This window comes from Amphibalanus amphitrite, unplaced genomic scaffold (assembly GCF_019059575.1).
Source record: "Amphibalanus amphitrite isolate SeventyFive unplaced genomic scaffold, NRLGWU_Aamphi_draft 000239F_arrow, whole genome shotgun sequence".
Lineage (NCBI taxonomy): Eukaryota > Metazoa > Arthropoda > Thecostraca > Balanomorpha > Balanidae > Amphibalanus > Amphibalanus amphitrite.
This window is the reverse complement of record NW_024881734.1, coordinates 336,394-361,133: the sequence shown is the minus strand read 5'-3', so window position 1 is coordinate 361,133 and position 24,740 is coordinate 336,394. Positions and strand designations below refer to the sequence as shown.

The 24,740-nt window shown below is 47.0% G+C and overlaps 1 protein-coding gene across 3 annotated transcripts in view; it reads right to left on the bottom strand.

Annotated features, from left to right (window-relative positions):
• Positions 1-24,430, bottom strand: part of LOC122386058 (protein argonaute-2-like) — a 33,459-nt gene extending 9,029 nt beyond the window's left edge. Inside the window, exon 1 of one of the 3 annotated variants that reach the window (XR_006257327.1) lies at positions 8,041-8,124. The gene's annotated coding sequence lies outside the window, so the exon portion shown is untranslated. Of the gene's footprint in view, positions 1-8,036; positions 8,125-24,414 lie in introns of those variants that run through there. The other 2 variants (XM_043374838.1, XM_043374839.1) reach the window with 2 other exon arrangements.
• Positions 24,431-24,740: the final 310 nt, after the last annotated feature.

Genomic DNA, 24,740 nt, shown 5'->3' with positions numbered 1-24,740 from the left:
AACCTTACCTACAGCCTTCAACCTAAAACTTACAACATAACCTAAAGCGCCTCTCCTTGGTTGCAAAAAAAAAAAACAAGTGTGACATCACTGACACCTGCTTGGCTACTACTGTACTTTGTAGGTTGTATTTTTGTAGGTTGTGTAATGTGTTGCGGGTTTGGAGGTATGGTTGGTAGGTTGTAGGTTAGTAGGTAAGGTTAGGTCAGGTTAAACTATTTTGATTTTATTTTTTAATTTGTTTTGGACATTTGTGGGTGAAATTCATTCAAAAAAAAAGTGTTTGACATTAGCCAAATCTGTGTTCAGGGACTAAGGCCTAGTGACTTTTCACAAATGGGTTGCAGTATTGGCATGTGAGATGCCTGCTACATGAATACTGTTAACTCTTGGACCTTGGTAATGAACTTTGTCCAGCCTGTAGTTTTAGAGCCTTGGATCTTGGTATTAAATAAAATGGCATTGTGCGTGCTCGCCGGACCTATTGGTTTTCTACATACGCGCCGGCTGGGGGGGGGGGGGGCGGGTACGACCGCCCCCCCTTGCCGTTTCGCCCCTGGTGGAGCTAGCGCGTCGCGGAAAAAACGAGCGTGTGCGCCGTTACGAGACGCAGAGATTGGTACCCGATTTTAAGGTCCTAGGTCAACCGATGACCTCTGAGGTCAGGTCAGGTGCCCCAAGGTACGGTTCAGATTTTGGTGAATAACTTCGCAAAAAAACGGCCGCAGAGCCGCGATTTTGGCAACATCGTGTTTGCCTCGCTCAGGCGCGTCGCATGATATACTTTTTGTTTGGGTCAGGTCAAATTAGGGTGTTGACCTCAGGTCACGGTCAGGTCAGCGCCCCCAGGTCACGAAGTTGGTCGAAAGAGGTCATGTCGCATATCATTCGATTCGGCAGGTCTTCCCTGAGTCCATTGGTAGCTTTCCCCACTCGCTAACTTAATTTGATCGGGAGTTATTGACGAAAAACTAATATTTTTTATAAATTTAGTCCGAACCTTTTGATAGGAAGGATTCACAAGGACAGAAGAGCCACCGCTAAGCGAAGCTTGTTGCGGTGACCCTGCCCTCTACCCTCCGATCGCGCAATTCCAGTTCTATGGCAGAATTTAGAGTCCAAAGTTTAACGTGCGCACATAGCCGCGCACGGCCGGTCCCCTCACAGACTTCGCCTGGCTACGGCCTGCCACCAACCGCAACCATACCTGTCAGGAGGCCCATAAATGTCAAGCGCCCGTCGCGCTTCGAGCCCGGACTGTTATAACCGGGAACGCGTGCTCTCACCACGCGGAGTCCAGCGCTCTACCAACTGAGCTACGGGACCGGCAAGGCAAGGCAAAAGGCAAATATGACCTTGATGACGTCATAAATGACGTAACGCAAGGTCAACATTGCAAAAGTGACGCATCTTACCTTGGAATGAGTGCATCAAATCACGATTCTGTGTGCTTGAGATAGTTGGAGATCGTTCCCGGCGCCAGAATAGCAGTTTTCATTTTTCCCCATTGACTTATAATGGTGAGGTCACGGAAATGACCTGACCTCATATGAACTTCAGGAAAAATCCGAGATATACAAGTTGTGAGACTAGTAATGGATACTAGATCCTGCAAGTTTTATTTCCCTGTGAAAGCTCCTCTGGCAATGAGGGCGTTACGAAGTTGCGACATCTGAAGACCGTGCAGAGGTTCACTTATGACGTCATAGGTCAGTGACCTGGACCCTGTTTCACCGGTGATAGCAGCACGCTGCTATCACACGTGTCAAATTGGGTTTCCATGGAAACATCAACAAACCATGGCGTCGTCAAACTGCGTGATATCATCAAATATTGCTGCTAACATCTTCACGGCCGCGCGATCAGACAAATGTATCAATCGCAATTCAACGAGACAGCAACTCTGTTCCAAACGCAGCTCACGGATTACACGAAACGTCATTAGTGTGACCTCATCACATTACGTCAGCTCGCGCAATTTGATAGTAGCGTGCTGCTATCACCGGTGAAACAGGGCCCTGACCTGACCCGAAAATGCGGTTGGTGTCAAAAGATCCGGCTTGAATCAAAGGTCAGGTATGCCAAGTTTCAGCTCTCCATCGCCCACGTGTTCGGAGCTATCGCGAAAAAAAAAAACCTATGCCCCCCCTCGGCCGGCGAGGGTTAGGTAATGTGCAATTTTATTGTTGTGATTTCATTAGCTGACGCCCCTAAAAGCAAAATCAAATTAAGACTATTTAGAAGCTTTCAGTAAAAATACTTATATTGTTATTCACCATGCCTATTAATGAAGTTGTCACCAAAAAATACAGGACGTATCATTGAGGATTATTCGCCAGCTGGCGCCGTATGGTGGCACTAGCAGAGCTTGTTATCAGACATGTGCATTAGGCCCCATCAAATTTTATAAAGTTTTTGGAAGACCAGCTCCCCTGGTGTTTTCCCATTGCTTGTTGGCCCAATAAAAAGCATGCAAAATTTCAGCTTCCTAGCTCAGCGTTTGCGTCTGCCTCAAAGGCCTCGAAGTTTGCCTCATAGGGCATAATTGAGACTGCAATGCCGGTGTTAGCTGCATTGTCCTGGCAGCGGCGTTCATTGGCACAATATCGCCACAAATCAACTGCTGCCCAAACAAGAGATGAACATAACTAGTCTTTGCCATCGCCCCCTCCCGCACACCCCTCCCATCCTTACCCCCCACCCCCGATTTTGTAATACATCGTTTGATTTACACGCATTGCTCACGATCACTTTATCTGTTTTCCGGATGCCTAAAGGCTGATTGAGACAAATATATTAGTACCTAGCTCAGGGTTACTTTTACAGGAAAAGTCGAGAGGGGGAATAAAATTCGGGGAGGTCATGACCCCGTCCCCCGCCGGTTTCTACGCCGACGCCTGTGCCGAAATGCCAGTGAGTGCAGTGGCGGATCCAGGGGGGGGGGGGGTCAAATGGGTCATGACCCCCCTCCGGGATCCGGGGGCACCAAAGGCCTGCCAGGGGCACCACAGGCTTGTCAGGGGCACCACAGGCCTGTCAGGAGCACCATCGGCCTAGCAAGAGCACCACAGGTCTGACAGGGGCACCACTGACCTGCCAGGAGCACCGTCAGTCTCGCAGGGGCACCTTGGGCCTGTCAGGGGCACCACGGGCCTGTCGGGAGCACTTCAAGTTTGTCAGGGCACCACAGTCCTGTCTGGGCCCAGGTGCACCAGCGGCCTAGCAGCGGCACCACAGGCCCGCCAGGGGCACTACCGGCCTCGCAGGGGTATGTTGGGCCTGTCAGGGGAACCACGGTTCTGTCAGGGGCATTTCAGGCTTTTCAGGGGCACCACAGTCCTGTCAGGAACACCATCGGCCTCGCAAGAGCCCCACAGGCATGCCAGGGGCATCACAGACCTGCCAGGGGCACCACCTGCCTCGCAGGGGCACTACCGGCCTCGCAGGGGCACCACCGGCCTGGCATGGGCACATTGGGCCTGTCAGGGGCACCACGGGCCTGTCAGGGACACTTCAGGCTTGTCAGGGGCACCACCCAGTAAACATGCCGACGTCGGCCCGACGTCGGGCCGAGGCTCGGCCCGACGTCGGCCCGAAGTCGGCTCAACCTCGGCCCGACATCGGCTGGACGTCGGGTACGCCCGCATGTACCGACGTCCAGCCGAAGTCCAGCCGACGTCGAGCCGATGTCGGGCCGAGGTCGTCTGCCGAGGTTGACGAGATCGTTTGTCGTTGGACCGACGGGGCCGACGTTGGCATGTTTATTGGGACAACGCGCCAAAAATATCAACCGGCGGCGGGATTCGAGCCCCCCAGTCGCCGACGTCGGCATGTTTACTGGGACAACGCGCCAAAAGCATCAGCCGGCGATTGGATTCGAACCCCGTGTCATTTGAACGCGAGGTTAGTGCACTAACCACTACACCACGCAACCAGTTGGCGAATGTAGTTTGTTTTGTTGGGTTATGCCCTTTCGGTCTGACAAGACCATTTCAGAGCCGGAAGGATGACAGGATGGAGACATTGGTCTTCTTGGCGAGCACCCTGGGTCCAGCTCATATAGAGTCCCATTGCTGTTACGTGACACTTATTGGAAAGGGCGACCCCACAAATGGATTCATATAGCCACCCTTACACACCTGCACCAAGGTTTCCCAAAGTGTCCCTTTGATAAGTGGCACTTTGGCAAAGTGACACTTGCCGACCGGCCTTTCTATATGAACTGGGCCCGGCCCTGGGCCCTGTTTCACCGGTGATAGCAGCACGCTACTATCAAATTGCGCGAGCTGACGTAATGTGGTGACGCCACAGTAATGACGTTTCGTGTAATCCGTGAGCTTCTCCATAGCTACGTTTGGAACAGAGTTGCAGTGTCGTTGAATGCATTTGATTTGATCGCACGGCCGTGAAGATGTTAGCAGCAATATTTGATGACATCACACAGTTTGACGACGCCATGGTTTGTTGATGTCTCCATGGAAACCCAATTTCACACGTGTGATAGCAGCGTGCTGCTATCACCGGTGAAACAGGGCCCAGGTGAGTTGCCGGGGCTAAGTCTGACCAAAGGATAGGCCGAGCAGCCCCCAAGCACTCATCGCAACCGGCTACGGGCGAGCTCGGCTTACGGGCAATCCCAAATGGGATAAAGTTTCCCGTCCAGTCCGGATCAGGGGGTTGCGGCGTGGAGGAAGATTTGAGTTTCCTGAGGATATTTTGAATACAGAAGCTCTTTATGAAATATGAAACATGCATTTTATATTATTTTAACGGTCAAAACAGTGGCCGATGTCGGTCCGACGTCGCTCCGACGTCGGCTGGACCTCAGCAATTGACCTCGGTCCGACGTCGGCCCGACGTCGGCTGGACGTCGGTACATGCGGGCATACCCGATATCCAGCCGACGTCGTGCCGAGGTTGGACCGACGTCGGGCCGACGTCTGCATGCCGATGCCGAGATGCCGACGTCACCGACGTCGTCGGCATGTTTACTGGGCATGTTTCTTCCAGCGGTACCACGAACCTGCCAGGGGCACCTGCGGCCTAGCAGTGGAACTTCAGGTCCAAAAAATGAAATTAGGGCACCACCAAAATTAAGTGGCCGAAATCCGTTGAGCTGAATCCACTTCGAATCATGACCCTCCCCTTGGAGTTTTGCTGGATCCGCCCCTGAGTGAGTGCGAAAAGACAAGACAAGAGACGGTCCCACCGACCATCCGATCGGTATCGGGTCAAATCTGGAGTTCCGGATATTTTAAGTTCCGCCCGGGCGGTGCCACCAAGATTACTTTACTACGGTGCCACTGCCCACAGTCATTGATAATATCTTAGCACCAGCAACGTTAATTGATGACTAGAATCTGAATAACGATGACTAGAGAATCTGAATAGCGAATTAATTGAAAATGGGCTCAAAAATAATTTTGAAAGGGGGAAATTCCCCCTTCCCTCCCTAGCTATTATGACACAATTTGAAAGGGGGAGCGGAATTTTCGAAGGGGGGAAATTCCCTCCCCCCCCCTTTAAAAGTAACCCTGGCATAGCTTGAACATGCATGTGCATATGTATACTAATTTCGACTCAATACTGCTGCGGCGGCAAACAGATAACTAGGAACGACAACAGCAGCAGGAGACCAAGACGGCGGGCACAGCACTGGTGACGGTGACGGGTACCGGTGTCACCCATTATGGTCGAGTCTGCGTGTCCGGTGTCGTGGCTTACCTACAAGCACGAAGGTTTTCTTGCGCGGCTTTTTGGAAAACTCTGCAGTGCGGTCTAGGAAAGAACCCTGCAGTTTTTAGAAACTCGTCATTTCTTTCCATGCAACGACATAATATGAGGACGCCTTTAGGGCCCTAAGGGGGCGCCCAAAATTTAAAGGTACAGGACAATGGGCTTGACCTGAATGCCCGCGTATGCTGGATACGCCTCTGCTCTGGAGGCTGAGGGGCGCCATGTTTTTTGTTCTTTTCTTAATGGGGCGCCCAATCGCCTGTGATCTTTAATGGGGCGCGTGTTACGCTTTGCAGATCAGCATCTGTGGTGTTACTTGTGTGCCAAGTGCTCTGCCCCCTGGAAGGGGCGCCATTGTTGAGGGGCGCCGAATGTTCTTGAGAGGTGCCAGTAATATTGAATGGGAGCGCCGGATGTTCTGGAGGGGCGTCAGTGATATTGAATAGTGTGCCGCATGCTCTGAATGGGACGCCAGCGATAATGAATGGGGCGCCCACTCGCCCGTGAATTTCAATGGGGTGCCTGATGGCCCTGATACGTTTAAGAGACGTGTCGGTGGTGTTGAATGGCGTTCCGAGTGATCAAGAAGGGGCAACATTTTTTGGAAGGGACACGTCATATACTCTGGATGGTGCGCATTTAATACTGCAGGCGCAGATACAGAGGGCGGCAGGGGTAACTGCCCCCCCCCCCCGGCAAAGTGGCGCCCTTTCAGCTGTCCGGTGCTCGGCGCCGGGCACCGATAACGTACTATATAAGGCGCGCTTTAGCACTACCAATACCCACGACCCATGCACCAGCGCCCCACACAAACCTCCAACGCAACAGTAGCTGGTAGTGGATTGCATATTCAACATAAATCCCTGTGGCGCCCTTTCAGATCCTGCCATCGCCCCTACCAGTATTATGTGCACACCATCCAGAGTATATGACGTGCCCCTTCCGAAAAATGTCGCCCCTTCTTGATCACTCGGCACGCCATTCAACACCATCAAAACATCTCTTAAACGTATCAGGCACCCCATTGAAGTTCACTGGCGAGTTTATTGAAAGGTATTTCAAGACAAAATAGTTGATCCCAGATGCCTTATATCAGGCACACGTTGCAACTTGCAGGCGAAAGGCAATTTCATGTACACAGAGTGAAAAACCGGGTCAGTTGGGCAAACTAGACTTTTGGAATCAAAATATGGAGGCATCAATAATTTGATTCTGGTGGGAGGAGCCATGACCAAATATGGGCATGGAATCAATTTTTTGATTCATTTGGGTACACTTTTGACTTCAAATGAATCGTTACGGTTGAAAAAAGGCCCATGACTGTAAGATTTTTCTTTTAAAAGGTAGAAAAATGTGGTAGGTTTGCAAAAAGTGTTACCTCAAAGCTAAGAAATTGTCCCTTTGGCCTTGTGAATGGGAAAAAGACAGAGCCACTGTCCATCACGTAAAAGCTGTTTTGAGGAAATCACACTGTATGTTATTTTTGTATCATGAATCACATACTAACCAATCAGTATTTGTGTAAAATGGCAAAATGAAATTTTTAAACCCCTAATTATCATTGTTGTAGTGCTTTTATATTATTTATATGGTTTTTACCTGTTGCTTCAGTTTTTGTATTCTTGACATTTAAAAATTGTGAATTGTTATCAAATGTAGTGAAGGTAAAGTACAACAATGCTATAGGTATCAGTTGTGGTGCTGAGGATACCACTAAATGAGAATAATAGCAAGATAAATGCTGTATTCTTGCAAGTCATTGTTGCCTATCTGTTAACATTCCCTGTGAATCAAAATAATGATTAGCCAGCTGATGGGGAATCAATATTATGATTATCTGTTTTAAAGGGACCCTCCCACCTTCAAAAAAGTTAATGAATTGGCATAAAAGTGAATCAATTCCTTGATTGCCTTTCACTACCTATAGAATTCAAATTGTTATGATACAAGCAATATTATTTTGCTTAGGAGATAGTTCAAGCATTTCTGTTCAAGATCAGGCATGCTCCTTCTTGAAACACTCTCTTATTTTTATGTGATTGGTAAGTTAGAAATGGTTTGCATTTATGCCCAAAAGGAATCAATCTTTTGATGCCTCCATATTTTGATTCCAAAGGTCTAGTTTGCCCAACTGGGGTCTAGCCACTGCCCAAGTGCCCACTGGAAGAAAATTGTCTTTTCACAAAACCGGCCCATACCTCCCGGGTCTCCCCTACCTGTCACACGACACACACCACATCAACATAAGATTGTTCACACCAACGTTCACACCAAGGCTATATAAACCACACCCCTCTCACATGCCTTTCACCACTCTAGTGCATGCTAGTGCCAGGTATATAAAAACACTGCTAGTGCAGCTCAACACCAACAAACAAATCAACGATTGTCCAAGGACGTATATAGGAGGTAGAAAGATAATCACAGATAATCTGTTTGCTTACATCGTTGACCTTGAAAAGATTACGTCAGTGGTTATGGAACAGGTGAGTTGAGCTGGTGAGCGGGTGTCTGCCAGTCTTCGCCAATATTTATCTTTGAGGATTTTGGCCTCTACAGTTTGATATTGACCTTTGAACTCCCATAGAGCCTAAAAAAGATAATTTGCTAATTGCTATGCTGTACAGCTCGACAAAACCTTGACACTCCATGACGTCATTTGTCTCCTGGACAGTCGAGCCCCAGCGTTTGCAGCGTCCGCGCCACGTCTGCATAAAGATGACGAAACGTGACGCAATATTGCGCAAGGGACTTCCCCGCCGCTTACCGCTATCCAGGGACGCCGGTGAAAACAGGGCGCCGGAGGGCATATTAGTCACGTGACATTTGGAACTTCTCCCGCTCCATGGGCCTTCTATATCCCAAACATCACGTGTAAATTTAACGAACCTTGATCAAATCGCCCCAGGCGCCCTGTTTTCACCGTCGTCCCTATCCAGAGCCCTGATCGGCGGCCGGCTAGTACTCTTGCCCGCGCTCACATACGTGCACGTTACCCCGGCAACGGGCTATTGACCAATGAGAAGCGAGAAAAGTGTTACGTCACTGCGATTTTTCATATACCTGTGCCCCCCGGACGTGACGTAGTGTGCTCGCGCGCGTGCAGGGTCTCTGCGATCGAAAAAGAGCGCTAGCAGCGCGCCACTCGACGCCGCAATTGTCAAAAGTGGCGTGTTAGTATGCTTTATTATGAATGATGTGTGTAAAAGTGAGTTTTTATGTTGTTAATTTGGAGGAAATGGTTGGAATAAAATAAGTTATTTTTATTTCTATTGGTTGGAGTTTTTATTCAAAAGATTTCGGTCTATAGCATTGATATTTACTGAAAATACCTTTGTTTGAATTAATTGCAGATATTTGGCAACTGAAGTGTTAGGTAAGCAAAAATGATACGTGAAAAGGTAGGAGACACCCTGATTATCATTTGAGAAACGAAAATATATGAATTTCCCTCATAAGACTCGCTCAATATGCTACTCCGCGGTTTATGCCCCGAGGGTGTCCGACGGTTCCCGTTAGTTTGTCGTTGGCGCCAGCTCGCGCGCGAGCCGACGTCATCGCCCGTGACGTCGGCTCGCGGAATGCGTCATACCCTGCACACAAAATAGCCGGCTGCCGAACAGCGCTCCCGGCAACGGGCTATTGACCAATGAGAAGCGAGAAAAGTGTTACGTCACTGCGATTTTTCATATACCTGTGCCCCCCGGACGTGACGTAGTGTGCTCGCGCGCGTGCAGGGTCTCTGCGATCGAAAAAGAGCGCTAGCAGCGCGCCACTCGACGCCGCAATTGTCAAAAGCGGCGTGTTAGTATGCTTTATTATGAATGATGTGTGTAAAAGTGAGTTTTTATGTTGATTATTTGGAGGAAATGGTTGGAATAAATTAAGTTATTTTTATTTCTGTTGGTTGGAGTTTTTATTCAAAAGATTTCGGTCTATACCATTGATATTTACTGAAAATACCTTCGCTTGAATAAATTGCAGATATTTGGCAACTGAAGTGTTAGGTAAGCCTAAATGATATGTAAAAAGGTAAGAGACACCCTGATTATCATTTGAGAAACGAAAATATATGAATTTCCCTTATAAGACTCGCTCAACATGCTACTCCGCGGTTTATGCCCCGAGGGTGTCCGAGGGTTCCCGTTAGTTTGTCGTTGGCGCTCGGCTCGCGCGCGAGCCGACGTCACCGCCTGTGACGTCGGCTCGCGAAATACGTCATACCCTGCACACAAAATAGCCGACTGCCGAACAGCGCTCAGAGTATATAGAACACCGGAGCCCTGATCGGCGGCCGGCTAGTACTCTTGCCCGCGCTCACATACGTGCACGTTACCCCGGCAACGGGCTATTGACCAATGAGAAGCGAGAAAAGTGTTACGTCACTGATGATGATGATGATGATGATGATGTGGTCGGGCTGTCACCGGTTGCATCGGTAGCCCTATAAACGCGCGTCGGGTGGTGGGAGGTTTCTGGGATATGGTTAGGATGTAACCTGGACAGAATTAGACAAGTCAGCTTCTGTCCGCTCCAGTCCTCTGCTCACCATCCGTCACGGTCACCAGTTTCCTCTTCCTCAGTCTCCAGAGCTTGTAGAGTCCCTCCTTGTTCTTCTCCATCTCTTCCGTGCTTTCATTGAAGAGGAATGTCTTCAGGACTTCTAGTTGGTCTTCTTGGTGTGGGCGTTGGAGTGAAGTTATCTTGAGCCGTTCTTCTGCGAGTTTGGTGCACTCAAGCAGGAAGTGGTGCTGGTCTTCCTCCCCATCTCCACACAGGAGACACGTGGTTTCTTCGCCAGTGTGTCTCTTCCTAGTCTCCAGCGGAAGCGTGTTGGATCTGGCCTGGAAGAGTATGATTGACGATGCTGTGTTATCGTAGATCGGATCTTCTTTAATGGCTGTTTTGGCAGATCGGTATACCATTATACTGGACTTAGCCTCGAACTCTTCTTTCCACTGTTTGTCATCCCACTCTTTCAGGCGTTTCTTCAAGGTAGACTTGTTCATCCTCTCCAGTTCTGCAGCATTTAATCCCACAGCTTCCAGGTACCGTTTCGTTGTCTTATCTTCGCCCATGTACTTTTCCGCACTTCTAGTTCTGCTCTGGCGATCCTTCTGATGAGGTCGTTGCTTCCTTGCATCGCGCCTCTCAGGAACTGCAAGTGCCCTTCCATGATCCTGGTCTTCATCAGGGAGGTTCCCACCTCACCTCTGAGCGTACAGATCGGCGTGTATCTCGGTGCTCCCAGAATTTGTCTGAACACTCCATTCTCACATACTTGGAGCTTCTTGATGTCTGCGTCCGTAAGGCTCAGGATGCTCGCCCCATGAAGAAACGAAGGGAGCGACAGACATTTCCAATAGCACTTGCCAATCATCAGCTTGTTGCAGCATTTTTGCGTTATTCCGTAGGTCATGTTGGCCAGCTTTTGGGACTTCTGATGCATTACGTTGATGTGTTCCTTGAAGAGCCTTTTCTTGTTTGTGACACAAACTCCCAGGTACTTGATCTGTTGAACCACAGGGATGTCTGCGATGACCTTGGGTTGCTCCTGACAATTGTAGATGATGACCGCGCTCTTGTCTTTGTTTATCTTCAAACCGAACTTGCCACTGATGTCCGCCAGCGTTGTCACTAGGTGCTCTGTCTCCTGTAAAGTCTCAGTTAGGACGAGTCCGTCGTCAGCAAAGAACAACACTGGGATTCGGACAATATCATTTTTGAAGCCCAGTCCCGTATCTGTCAGAGCTTTGGCGATAAGGTATGTTACAATCTTGAAGCTTGTCGTTGACCCATTGCATCCTTGTCGTATTCCTGATGTGACGTCGATGACTGCTTCCAGTCCTGTCATTGAGCTTGATTTTCGTTGAGTCTCCCTGGTAGATTTGCGTCGTAGCATCAATGACTTTGGAGTCGATCTTGTAGAACTTCAGGGCTTCTACCATTTCAGCTCTATTAACCGAATCGAAGGCCTTCGAATAGTCAATGGCTGTCACAAACAATGGCTTTTTCCTGCGAAAGCTGTCTTCAACGCAGTAACGCAATAGGAATAAATTGTCTTCAACCTTCCCCCCACTAGTGAAACCTGCTTGTATCTCTAGCATTTCATCATTATACTTTAAGTGACTCTCAATTTTATCCTTCAGAATACTCATGAACAGCTTGTATGATATGTTTGTCAACGCTATGGGACGCAAGTCTTTTGCAGTGGGTTTCTTGATCTTGGGGATCATTTTAGTCTTCGACGTCTTCCACGAATCTGGCTTCGAGTCGGCATCCAGTTGCTGTTGTAGACAGCTTGTTAGGGTATCTAGGCCTTCCTTCGTCATTACGAGTGCTTTGTATAGTTCCGGTTTGAGCAAGTCTGGTCCTGGTGCAGTTTTGTTCTTCAGTCCGGATACTGCTTTTTTCACATCTTCTACTTCAATCTGTGTGGGGTTCATCTGTGATATTTCCTGTCTCACAGGGAGAGCCATATCCATCAACTCTCTCATGTGCCTCGGGAAGTGGGGTCCCTCGTGCACAGTTCTCCTCATACCTTCTTCATATTCCTTCTTCACATCACTGTTCCATATTTTACTGATCTCGTTTGAGTGCTGCTGGTACACAGTTTTCCAGAATTTCACCAACTCCTCTTCTTCCACTTCTGGCTCCAGTTTCTTGCCTTCATTGTCATACAGTTGGATGTCTTCTTGGTTTCTCTCCTTCTTCCTTAGTTTGTCAATGTTTTCAAACATTGACTTGCTCTTGTTAGCACTGTTCCTGATTTCTTCAGTTGTCTTCTTTTCTGATTTTGTCACAGCCTCTTTCACCATTTCCTGGACCTTCTTTTTCTGTATTTTATACTGTTCATTGAGCAGCTTCTCTTGATCTTTGTCTTTGGTGTTTCGTTTTTCCCGGTTTATGGCCCTGCGTTTCTTGATAGCTTCCCTGATTTCATCTGTGACCCATGGCTTTTCTTTCACCTGTTGCCCTTTCAGGCTTTTCTTGCGGTATGTTGCTTTTAACTTGCTGTTGGCCACTTCTGTCATCAGGCCATTGAGCTCCTCTATGTTTGTTATGTTCTCATTTCGGAGCCTTCTCTGCATCTCTTCTCCGAAGAGTTCCAATGAGCCAGCATCTACCTTCCAGAATTCTCTGACACTTGTCGTTCCCTTATTAAAGCTTTGGTTTCTTGTGGGTATTTCCATTCTGACCGAGACCATATGGTGATCTGAGAGGTCAAAAAGCTCCCTCTCTTCATCAATTGTCATGCTCTCAATACGCTGATAGCACCTCCTATTTGCGAGGACATAATCGATTGCACTATTTTGGTCCTGCCTTGACCATGTATATGTACCTTGGCAAAATTCTTCCAGGTTTAGCAGTATCAGTGATGATTTATTTGTCCAGTCTAAGACTATTCTCCCATTTTCATCTTCTCTTTGATAGCCAAGCTGTCCAATGTGTCCGTTCATGTCTCCGAGCAACAATCAAGGGCGGATCTAGGGGGTCGTTTTGGGGGGGGTCACCAGTCGGCCGACATACCAGGTCTGGTGAATGAATTCTGACGACCGGGGGGGGGGGGTAGGGAGCGAGTATGTCGAGATCAAAAAATGACATTTGATCTTCGTCGTTTATAAGATGAAGTTTTATCGTAAGTCACTCGGCTCAGTAGTTTTAGTTAGTGAAACCCACCTATATAGGAGCGTCGCCACGGATTTTTTACTGGGGGGGGGGGGGGAGGCGGGTCGACCGACTTAAAAACCCAGAAGTAGATATAGTTACCTCACTTTTAGCCTAATGCATTAGTAAATAGTAGCATACAGTCACGATCTCTCTTATTGACCTGTGTATGAATCGGCGGCGCGAAGCGCCGCAAAAATTTGCAAAAAAAAGTTGTCAAAACACAGCTCTAAAACACAAATATTACAACCTTTTTAGCATGCTAGTACAAGCCGGAGTTCCTTCACAGTACACATATGAATTCCGATTCAATTTGACACGGTTGGTGTTATTACAGTCACTGTTATTTCTCTCTTATTGATTGGTGTATAAATCGGCGGCGCGAAGCGCCGAGAAAATTTGCAAAAGAATGTGTCGAAACACAGCTCCAAAACACAAATTTTACCACCCTTTTAGCATTGCAGTACAAGCCGGAGTTCCTTTACAGCACACATATGAATTCTGATTCAATTTGACACGGTTGGTTTATGTAATTACAGTCAAGATTTCGTATTGACCTGTACGTATGTACATAAATCGGCGGCGCGAAGCGCCGCGAAAAATTTGCAAAAACATTTGTCAAAACACAGAGGGGGCCTCCTCTCTACAGAGGACCACCGATCTCTACTGCGGGCCTCCTCTTTTCACAGGGCCTCTTAACTACAGAAGCTACAGGGCCTCCTCTCTACAGAGGGCTTCCTCTCTACTGAGGGTCTCTCCCTTTAAGAGGGCCTCCTTTACAGAGGGCCTCCTCTCTTCAAAGAGCCAGAGGACCTCATCTCTGCAAAGGGCCTCCTCTCTTCAGAGGGCCTCTTCTCTACAGAGGGCCTCCTTTCTTCAGAGGGCCTCTTCTCTACAGCGGGTCTCCACTCTTCAGAGGGCCTTCTGCATTCAGGCGGTCTCCTTTCCACAGAGGGCCTCCTCTCTACACAGGGCCTCCTCTCTACATAGAGCCTTCTCTCTACAGCAGGTCTCCTCTCTACAGAGGGCCTCCTCTTTAAAGGGGTCTCCTCTCTACAGGGGGCCTCCTCTCTACTGAGGGCCTCCTTTCTACAGAGGACCTCCTCTACAGAGGGCCTCCTACCTACTGAGGAGTCAGAGGGGCCCTAGCGGTCAGACACAGACACTAGCGGTTATTCACTGGAGGCCCCAGGAAGTAAGAAGGGCCCTAGCTGTCAGGCTGGTCAGAGGGCCCTGAATGTCCTGACGTGATTTTTGGGATTCCCGTGAATTTCTTTCGCCTCAGACGTGATTTTGACCTGCCAGGGCCCAGGGGCACTAAAAATAAAACAAACAAAATAAAAAATGAAAATAGGACATCACCAAAATTAAGTGACCGAAATCCGTTGAGTTTTTAATTTTGCGTATAGGTAGGGGCACCACGAATTAAATTCATGACCATCCCCTTGGAGTTTTCCTGGATCATCCCCTGGTGCTCGCACGGTTGAGACAAAAACGAGTAAGATTCTGGTCTTCAATACGCCTTTTCACGCAACACGATCCAGAAAAACAAAGGTATTAGCTCAGAAGTGTTTGACAGGTGATTTTGAGCATGCAAGACGGCGTCTATAGCGCATTTAGGTCTTCGGCTTTTGGGGGGGGTCAAATGACCCTCTCAGACCTTTTGGGGGGGGTCATGACCCCGTGGACCCCCCCCAGGATCCGCCAGTGGCAACAATAGAGCCTCATCTTTTGCCATAATTGTTTCAATTATGTTATCAATTTCAGCTTTCATGTTTTTATTCCTCTCACAGCCTTCAGCAGATTTCCTTACAGACAGATATACAAGGATGATGTGCAACTTAAAACACCCTAATTCCATAACTGCATGCAAAATGTCTGTGCTACACGTTCTTTGTTTTGCAACACTTGTCCCTTGCTTAGTTTGGAACATTATCCGGAGTCCCCCTCCCTTCTTATCCCTCATCTCTCTCATACTCTCAATCATTGTAACACCTACAGAAACTTCATACTTTTCAAATTTTTGTTGTGTTTCTGTAAGACACAGTATATCACACACGGAAAAAAATATTTACTCCCCTACGTGGGGTTCTGACGTCCCAAATACAGTACCTATATTAGAGTAGATATCCGCCCTATTTTGGAATTCTATCCATAACTCCCTAAAACTGTCAAAAGGCGATTCATTACTCTCTTGGTGTTTTGAAACTCCCTTGTAAAACGCAATTGAAACTCCCTTTTAGGGAGTGAAAAATAATAAGGAGTAGTGGAACCTAAGAGGAGTAATAAAACTCCTTATTAACTACTCCTTATTCCGGAGTTATGATCGTAAAAGGGAGTTTCACTACTCCTGTTCTGCAAGTGAAACTCCTTTAAATTTGTCTGTGGAGTAATGTCACACCGAAAACGAGACAAGCTAAGTGGTTCCAAAACTCCCAAAAAGGTACTCATCCCAAATACAGTACTTATATTAGAGTAGATAAAGTTAACATTCTGGAGTTTTCCAAAAAAGGTGTGATGTCACCCCAAATATACGGGTTGAGTCACTCCTAATTTTGGGCAGGACGCACATTGCACAAGCCCCAACTGACATAATCAGAGCATTTCCAGCTGGAATTTTAACAAGTATGGATCATTTATAACGTTATATCATTGCAAAAAAGTTACTATGATGCTATGACGTGACGTGTGTTGTGAGGCTGAAATAAGAACCAGTCTCTTCCTATTTCTTTCGCGCATTTCGGAAACAGAGTTTAGCTATAGTGTAATAAATAACCAGCAGACGAATAAAAATCTCGAGCATATCCAACAAAAACACTGGATTATAAACAACATTTCTTCTGTATTCTCGTCAACCAAATCATGCATGTAACAGCAGATTTATGTAGCACAAGAGGGCCAGGAGCCAGAAGGATTTGCCACTGGGTTTACAGAAAATCTGCAGCAGCATCCAGTATCATCCAGTATAGCAGCGTCCAGAAAGTACAGCAATGGTGAACGAAGTATGGCTATCATAGATGTTAACCCTCGCCCTGGCAGGGGGGGGGGGTCGATGCGACCCCACCCCCCTAAGGTTTTTCAAAGATAGCGTAAAAACGGCGGTGCGCAGCGCCGCCAAATTTGGCACTGCCTATGGGGCAACCTTTTAACATATGACCTGAAAATTTCAGGTCCGGATGACCTTGGGTCAGGTCACCAGGTCAGAACAACCGGTACAAGGTCATGGTCAAATTTCAATTTGTTTATGCACCTGTCCAACTCACAGTTTTGGACTGATGTCCTTCAAACTTTCAGGATGTACTAAGTTCACCGAGTTGTATAACATATTGTTCGTTTTTTTATGTCACTGACCTGAGGTGAGTTAGAGGTCATTACGTCGTAATGTTAAGCCTATGGGAAAATATTCAATTCGGAAAATACTGAAGATATCCGCTTCGTTCTATCACTTTTGTGCTTTGAAACCACAGTACGTAACATTATGTCACTTGGTGCTTCTTTGCTTGGTGTAGGTACTTATCCAAGGGTCAGGTCAAATGAGGTCAACTGAGGTCAAATGACGTTTGTGCCGATAACTTGTCACATAATAAGGATAAAGCTTTCAAAATGGTACCATTCTGTTCCTCTTGAACAGCCGAGTCGAATGATATGCAACATTAAGCATTTCGACCATTCTTAAGACTTAAGTTGTACTTAGGATGTGCTTAATATTTTAAGTACATCTAAGCAAGCAAAAAAGTACATCATTCGACGCGCCTTGATGTGCTGAGTTCACTGGTGCTTTTGTTTTTGTTCTATCTTAATTATATAAAAAGTTAGAAGCGAAAAACTTTTGACCTGTTTTAGCGAAAATTTTACACGTATACCCCCAAAGGCCAAAACTCCCCTTAATATTGACCTAGAGCAACCAACTTTGCACAGGGGCGAGAACTCCAGGGGGCCCACCTACCTACCACATTTGGTGTTTCTAGGTGCCATAGGAGGCAATCGCAAGAGGGGGGGGGGGTTCGCATCGACCCCCTCCCCCCTGCCAGGCCGTGTTATGAAAAATGCCCTGCCAGGGCGAGGGTTAAAAATTAACACATTTTTATGCAGAAACAATTGAGAATTGAGACTCTCCATAACACTGTAACACGGTCATAGGGGTGTGATTCTAAACACACATATCCAGCGCCGTGCTGGTGGTGCGAGTTTTCCGTGGAGTGCTGGGGAGGGGGGGGGGACGGCGTTTTCGCGCCCCAGTCTAACTCGGCTCTTGGGTCATCTAGCGACACGCGGTAAACGGCACTTCGATAGTCAAAAATAATGAAGAAAATAATCCTGTCATTTTTAGATCATGTCAAAGATCAGGTCACCAGAGGTCATCAAAGGTCAAATTTTGCCTCTTTCAATAGTTTTTGAAAACCGGCGCATAACTTGGGAACCTAAAAGAGTCGCAGCACCGCGGAAAGGCGCGTTCGATAGCCATTTTTAACGCTCTTTCGTAATGTGTCCTGAGATGTGGCCTCAGGTCAACAGTTTAGCCTCTAGAGAGAAAAAAAAGAACTCAACAAATAACCGTTTTATACGAAAATAATAGTGTATTTCTGTAATCACTTTTGACTCAATAGAGTCACGACATTGCTGTTGGCAGCATCATATTCCTCTTGTCGAAACGCATTGAATGAACTATAATTTGACCTTGAGGGGTAATTTTGAAAATTTAACTTAAGGTCAAGGTCATGACTTGACCGGGAAAGGTCATGCTGCATATCGGTCGATTCTTTTCGTCAAGCTGAACACATCTGAGGTTTTTTACCGCTCTAGCATGTCTCTCAATCGATGTTTGAGAGTGTCTAGAACGACGTTCGTCCAAAAGATGCGCATTGCAATTTTCTCCCATTCACTTATAATGGAGATTGCGCAAAATTGCCCTGGCATTAGGTCATCGATATCGAAGTTCTGAGATATAGGTATATTTTATAGATTCTTTTGCTTTTATCAATCGCCGAAAATTGCAACACAATCATTCAGTCGGTGTAGCTACCACGAGCATTCTTTCTACGTTGAGGTCACTTGAAGTGGCCTGGTGACCTGACCTTTGGCGACCTGGGTCTGAAATTTTAACATTTGTGGGAAAAGATGCATGAGCAGGTGTGCCAAAGAAGACGGTGGCTCCACGCAGCCATTTGTGAGCTATCTGCGAAAACCACGGGGGGGGTCCGAACGCTCTCCCCGGTCAGGGCGGGTTAAAATCGGTATTAGTCGCTGCATCTCGCGACGGCACACATGCTCCTTTTTTTCCGCCAGCCTCTAGCTCAAGTTGGAAAGAAATGGGAAGGGGATTCGCCCCTCGACCTAGGTACATGCAGAAAACCGGTAGGTCCGGGGAGGGTTAAGGTTATACAATATACACACTGTGGCTCAGCATCCATGCACAGTGTGCATTGCACACACTGTCTCCGTGAGGGTTGTGCTTGATGAATAGACAACCACGCGTTGGACACTATTCGTTTATCCAACGTATTCCTCGTCGTGCAACGGGCTTCCGAGCGTGTTTGCCAACCATGCTTGCCAGCATTATCTGCAATGGAAAATGTTCCGTTGTGACTAAAAAAGACAATATTTTAAGTCTGCATAGGTTGGGTCAATGGGTTTCTGAGAAACTTTATCTAGGAGCTAGGGACATTCCCAACATCTGATGAAATTTGATGCAATTATAAGGTCACTGTATTGGGCGAGGAGTGATGTTTGCTCTGCTCTGTGCTCAACCTTTGCAATTGATAACTTGAGCTTTTTAACATTTCCGTATAACATTTTATATAACTAACATTTTCATAAACATTTCAATTCCGGAATTCACGCTTGAGTGCATTTGTCTTTTGATGTGGCGGGTAATTTTCGGAAAATTATTGAGAGAGGCCTATTCTAATAAAGCAATATATGTAAATACACGTATTTTTTCATATGCCTTTCATTAAAACTTGTTGATAGGATATATTACAAACAAAGTAACCAGTACAGGCATGCACCTCAAATAGGTATACAGATATGCACAGATAACTACAGCTAAGGCTGAGCTAGACACGATAAATCAGGACACTGAGTAACACCGCGCATGAGGTATGGAGCAAGGTCTGGGTCCGCCAGAGGGTCGCGGCTCAGATCGACACCTTGTAGCACAAAACTTGCCCTCATTTCCTCATATATCTTTCTATACATTATAAGGCGAGTAGAGATTGAGCTGATGGATTTTGAGGGTGATGATGGTATGTCTTGGTGTCCGGCAAAAGAATGGGATGCTGATGGTGTGTCGTAGTCGTGGGTTTCAAGCGCTGGGGATGGTGGTGCTGTTGGGTTGGATTGAGCTGGTGATCGTGGCTGAGGGAGGGTGTGAGAGAAGTGGGCCTGAGTGTTACGAGTGTCATGATAAGTCTGTTGTTTCGGTGTATGATGTGGAGCTGCACGTGGTGGTGAGGTTTGGTTGGCGGGGCTCATGGAGAAGGAATGATCAGCAGAGCCTCTTTCTTTCTTTCTTTCATTAAAACTAGTTTCATTGTTAAACCCTCGCCGGCACAAGGGGGTGGGGCAGGTTTTTCGCAAATAACTCGCGCAAAAAGCGGCCGATCGCGACGACACTTTCAGTACCCTCGTGTGAATCAATTTTACACCTACCCTGATAATTTCATGACCCTGACCCAAATGACCTTTGACCTGTGGCCTATTTTCCAAGACCATGTTTGGCCAGAATCGCGATTCGGCGTACCTACGTCGGCTCGCATTAGCAGCGCGTTTGCAGTCTTTCTGTGGTTTCAAGCGTTCAAACATGTGATATGATGTTGGTCTCATGGATTAGGATGGGTGTCAAGGTCACCTGAAGGTCAGGTCAGGTCATTGACTTTTGGTGACCTCGGTTAAAAACCATTTGAACATTTACAAAGTAGTTTTCGTGCCTTCGTAACATGTTACGAGGCTGTCAGAGGCGGTTGACACCTACTACAAATACCCGGCAGCACCCTTACTGGTTGACCTGACCTGACCTGACCTGACCTGGCCTACATGCATAAGGACATCATCTGTGATCTAAACCAACATGATATTCATGATCAGCGCCCCGAAAAAAAAAAAAAAACAGCAGCCACCCTTTACGATGTTCTTGCAGGTCCCCATTTTCCCGACCTTTGGGTCATTGACCTGACCTAGAAGGTCAACCGATGACATAGGACCTCAAAATTTGGTATCATCGGCTTTCTCTCGTCAAGGGCAATACGCTCGTTTTTTTCCGCGAAGCTCTAGCTCGATCAGGGGCCAAACGCCAGGGAGGTCGTACCCCCTTGTGCCGTCGAAGGACGCAAAATGGCCTGTGCCGGCGAGGGTTAGAGTATAAATTACCTTATGAAAAGGCTACTTGAATATGGGGCATGGATCTATGCAGCGCAGATAACTAATGACATTCAGGTACTCAGATTATTTTTCAAAGAAAGAGCAAAATAGAGCAAAAATTAACCGGAATATGTAAGCCATTACCACGAGTTTCCAAAAACTGTAAATCTTTTATTAATTTTCGTTTTTAACCCTTGTATATTCTGCCATGACAAGTCTACGACAAAGGGGAACAGGCGGTGATGCAGGGTTGTGCTCGACTCAAAAAATTTTGCCGACTCGACTCATCATTCAACTTCAGAAAGCCCTGACTCAACTCTGACTCAAACAAGGAGCTGATTTTTTCCCTTGACTCGACTCATGACTCAAGCGGCTCAATGAAAATATGAGTTGACTCAAACTTGACTCAAATTTTTTGTTGAGTCAAGTGTGTTGACTCAAAATTGAGTCAGATAAAAAAGTTGTTGAGCGGGGGGAGGGTGAAAAAAAAATCAGGCAGCAGGGCCAGGCCTAGGTTGTTAAGCGGGGGGAGAACGAAAAGCTTACCTATATATTGTTTCTAGAAAGATGAGTCAGCTGACTCATGCTCCTAAATGTTTTTGACTCAACTCAATGTCAAAAGTTATTTTACTGACTCAACTCTGACTCAACTCAACACCTTAATATTTTTGTCTGACTCAACTCTGACTCAACTCAACAGCTCAACATTTTATCCGACTCGACTCAAACCTGACTCACCTGAGTCAGAGTTGAGTCAAATCTCTGACTCGACTCATGAGTCAAGCACAACCCTGCGGTGATGTCGTTCATTGCATTCTCTAGTTTTGCCAAAAGTGTATAGCTACCAAAAAAGAATGATTCCGGGAAGAGCCGGCATAGGTACTGGACGTCAATATTTTGGGCAAAGAAAAAAAAAACAGCCTCCACTGCAGTAGCTTCTGGTTTTAATATGTCACGAAGAAAATATAACTGTTGAACGCATCTCCAAAGTCGCAGCGAGAAGGGACTTGCCTGAATTGTGAGCTCGAAGATCCTGTCAGTTATATGCAGTGAGATTATAGTTGCTGCTGCGAGAGCGTCGTCTCCGAGCGTATCGTCACCAACTCCCACCTTTTCCTGCACCACTCTCCGCCGAAAACTCTCACAATCCACTGACAGTCCACTGACACCACCACCGGCATGTTCACTGTAGGCGCAACTGCCACCGACTGCTGCCTTGAAAATGGCGTCGAAAACGCACGTGCATCAGTGCCGCGATGGCGGCAAAACTCTTTCAATAGGAGTTTCAGGTCTTTTTTTGGAGTTCAGTTACTCTTCTTTTCTTTTGACTGTCCTCTCTGTTCTTCGTTAACTCCCTTTGCGGTGAATTACTCTGCATTGCGTACTTCCAAGCTTATTCGAACTGTCACAGCAGAGTAACAAAACTCCGACCGGATTTGTATACTCCGAGCGGTTATGCATGGGGAGTAAGTGAAATCCCAATCTCTTTCCTTTACTCCGACAGATAAAGTGAGGTACTTTTATTACTCTTCCTCGCCATGAAATACTCCAAAATGAATGGTATATGAACACCATCAAAAGGAGTTTTCAAAAAAAAGGTGTATGTAAATCTCTCGCGGAGTAAATATTTTTTTCCGTGCAGTTTGTTTTCAAAAGTTCTTCAAGCTCAAGAAGTTTATTTCTTGTGAGGCCCTGCACATTCACCATGTTGACTGTAACAGTTTTACTCTTTATCAGCTGATTTCCCCTTTTCTTCTTTCTTGGTAGTTCATTGGTTTCTGATGACCCTTCCTCGAAAGATCCTGTGTGTAGCAGTCCCCTTTTCCTCGAGTTCCTTTTTCAGCTCATGGAACTTCTTCCTCTCTTCTGGCGTTCTATCCAGGGATATGTATTTGTTTTCTATATTTACCTCTCTCATCCTCATGCGGTTCTTGTAGATTTCTTCTGCCTCTTCCCTGCTGGACAGTCTCACCAGCATCAGCCTGTTCTTCTTTGTCGTCTCATCTTTCTTTCCGAGCCTGATGATTTTTTCTGTCTTGAAGCTCCTGTTTTCTCCCATAAGCTTTTTCATCATTTCCTTGAATTGTTGTTCATCATGGTCTTTTCTTTCTTCAACATTGGCAGACTTTGACTCGTCTATGTTGTGGAAGATCAGGTTTTGTGCTCTATTCTCCTTCTCTTTCAATCTCACGACTTTCTCTATGTTGGTTGTGTTACTCTCCAGGACTTGACTTTGTTGGGCCATTTGCCTCACCACACTTTCTTCCATCCCTTTGAGTTTATCACTCTGCTCTTCACTTTTCTGTTTGATAACATTGACTGCTTCAGACATTTCCGCTGTTCCCTTCATCGCAGACTGCAGTTTGCCAACTTGATCTTCTATCTTCTTTGCAGCTTCAGCATATGTTTTTGCTGGTTGTGTTTCTTTGATGCTTGTGATCATCACTTTCTCTTGCTGCTTCATGGCTGCCAGGATTTCTTGTTTTTGGGCCTTGATGGCAGAGATTATTGCCTGGTTGTCTTCCTGCACATTTTCTTTCTTGTCAGCCTTTGGTTGTGATTCCTCCTTCTCTTCTCCCATTGTGATGGCTCTTCTTGCAAGCTCTGGGAGGATAGCACGGCACTCCGAACATGACCAGAACACTCCCTTTGTCTCCTGGAGGGCTTTGTAGGTTTCCGACTGCACCTTCTGGCAATCCAGATGGAACCAGAACTTGCATCCATCACAACATACTCCATCTTGATTGTCTTCAACCTTGAGTCCACACTTCTTCTTGCTTCCTTTTCTTCTTCCTGGTCCTCCCCGGCAGATGTCGTGAGACGGCTGGCTCGTACCCGACGATGAGCGACTTCCAAATGGTTTATAAACATTAGAGTCTAGCCGCTTTACTCTACTTCCACCTTGTCCTTCCACATCCTGGTCATCATCGTCAGAGTCGAGTTCTTGAGTTTCGTTGAGCGCCTGTCCCACATTGTCAGTTCTTGTCTCTGTTTGAGCCTTAGCTCTATTTAGTTCTCCGTTTTTAGAAGTATCAGCCTGTGATTTATCCTTCTCCTCTACACTGGGTGACCCTGGTGGGGTTCTTTCAAGCGTATTTGATGGTTTAAATACGTCTCGATTCATGCCAGGCTGAAACGCCATATTGGGTTTAGATCATGCCCATGCCAGCATGCACGAGCAGGAATAGGAGGGTCAAACAGAAAAGAATGTGCAAAAACAGAATAACAAAACAATAATTCAGGCAGAATAATGCAACAAAAAAGAGTATAATATGCTGAAAACCAAAAATAAATATAGGACAAACGGGACACCCGGGCCCTGTTTCACCGCCCGACGCTGCGCGCGCTGCAGCGCGCTGGGAGCTGAGGTGTACCCCTGACGTCACTCGAATGACGTTGCGTGCGATCCGTTACCTTATGATGAATCGCGTTTAGAACAGAGCTCCTAAAGAACCAAGTATAGAGAGAACAGAGGTTTGAGTGCGAATGCTGCTAGCGTGCTGATGGTGCTGGCGCTTGGGTGCTAGCGTTTTGCGATGACGTCATAGCATAGCGTCAGAGGGAAGTTTGTTGATATTGCCATGGAAACCCAACGCTCCGACGCGCGCAGCGCACTGCAGCGCTCCGCCGTGAAACAGGGCCCTGACCTACCACTCTTGCGCGCCACACCGTGTCAGTCTGTCTTGTGCTTGGAGTCACTGCGATTTTTCATATACCTGTGCCCCCCGGACGTGACGTAGTGTGCTCGCGCGCGTGCGCGTATTTACAAATTGCAACCGAGCTCCGCCGTGGGGTAAGGTGGGCAGGGGTTTTCGCACTACGGCTGCGGTTGAACTACCGTCTGTGGTAGAAACTTCAGGATGATGGCGCGTTTCATACGAAATCTGGCGCAATGTTTATTTGCTTCTGAGCCCTGATCGGCGGCCGGCTAGTACTCTTGCCCGCGCTCACATACGTGCACGTTACCCCGGCAACGG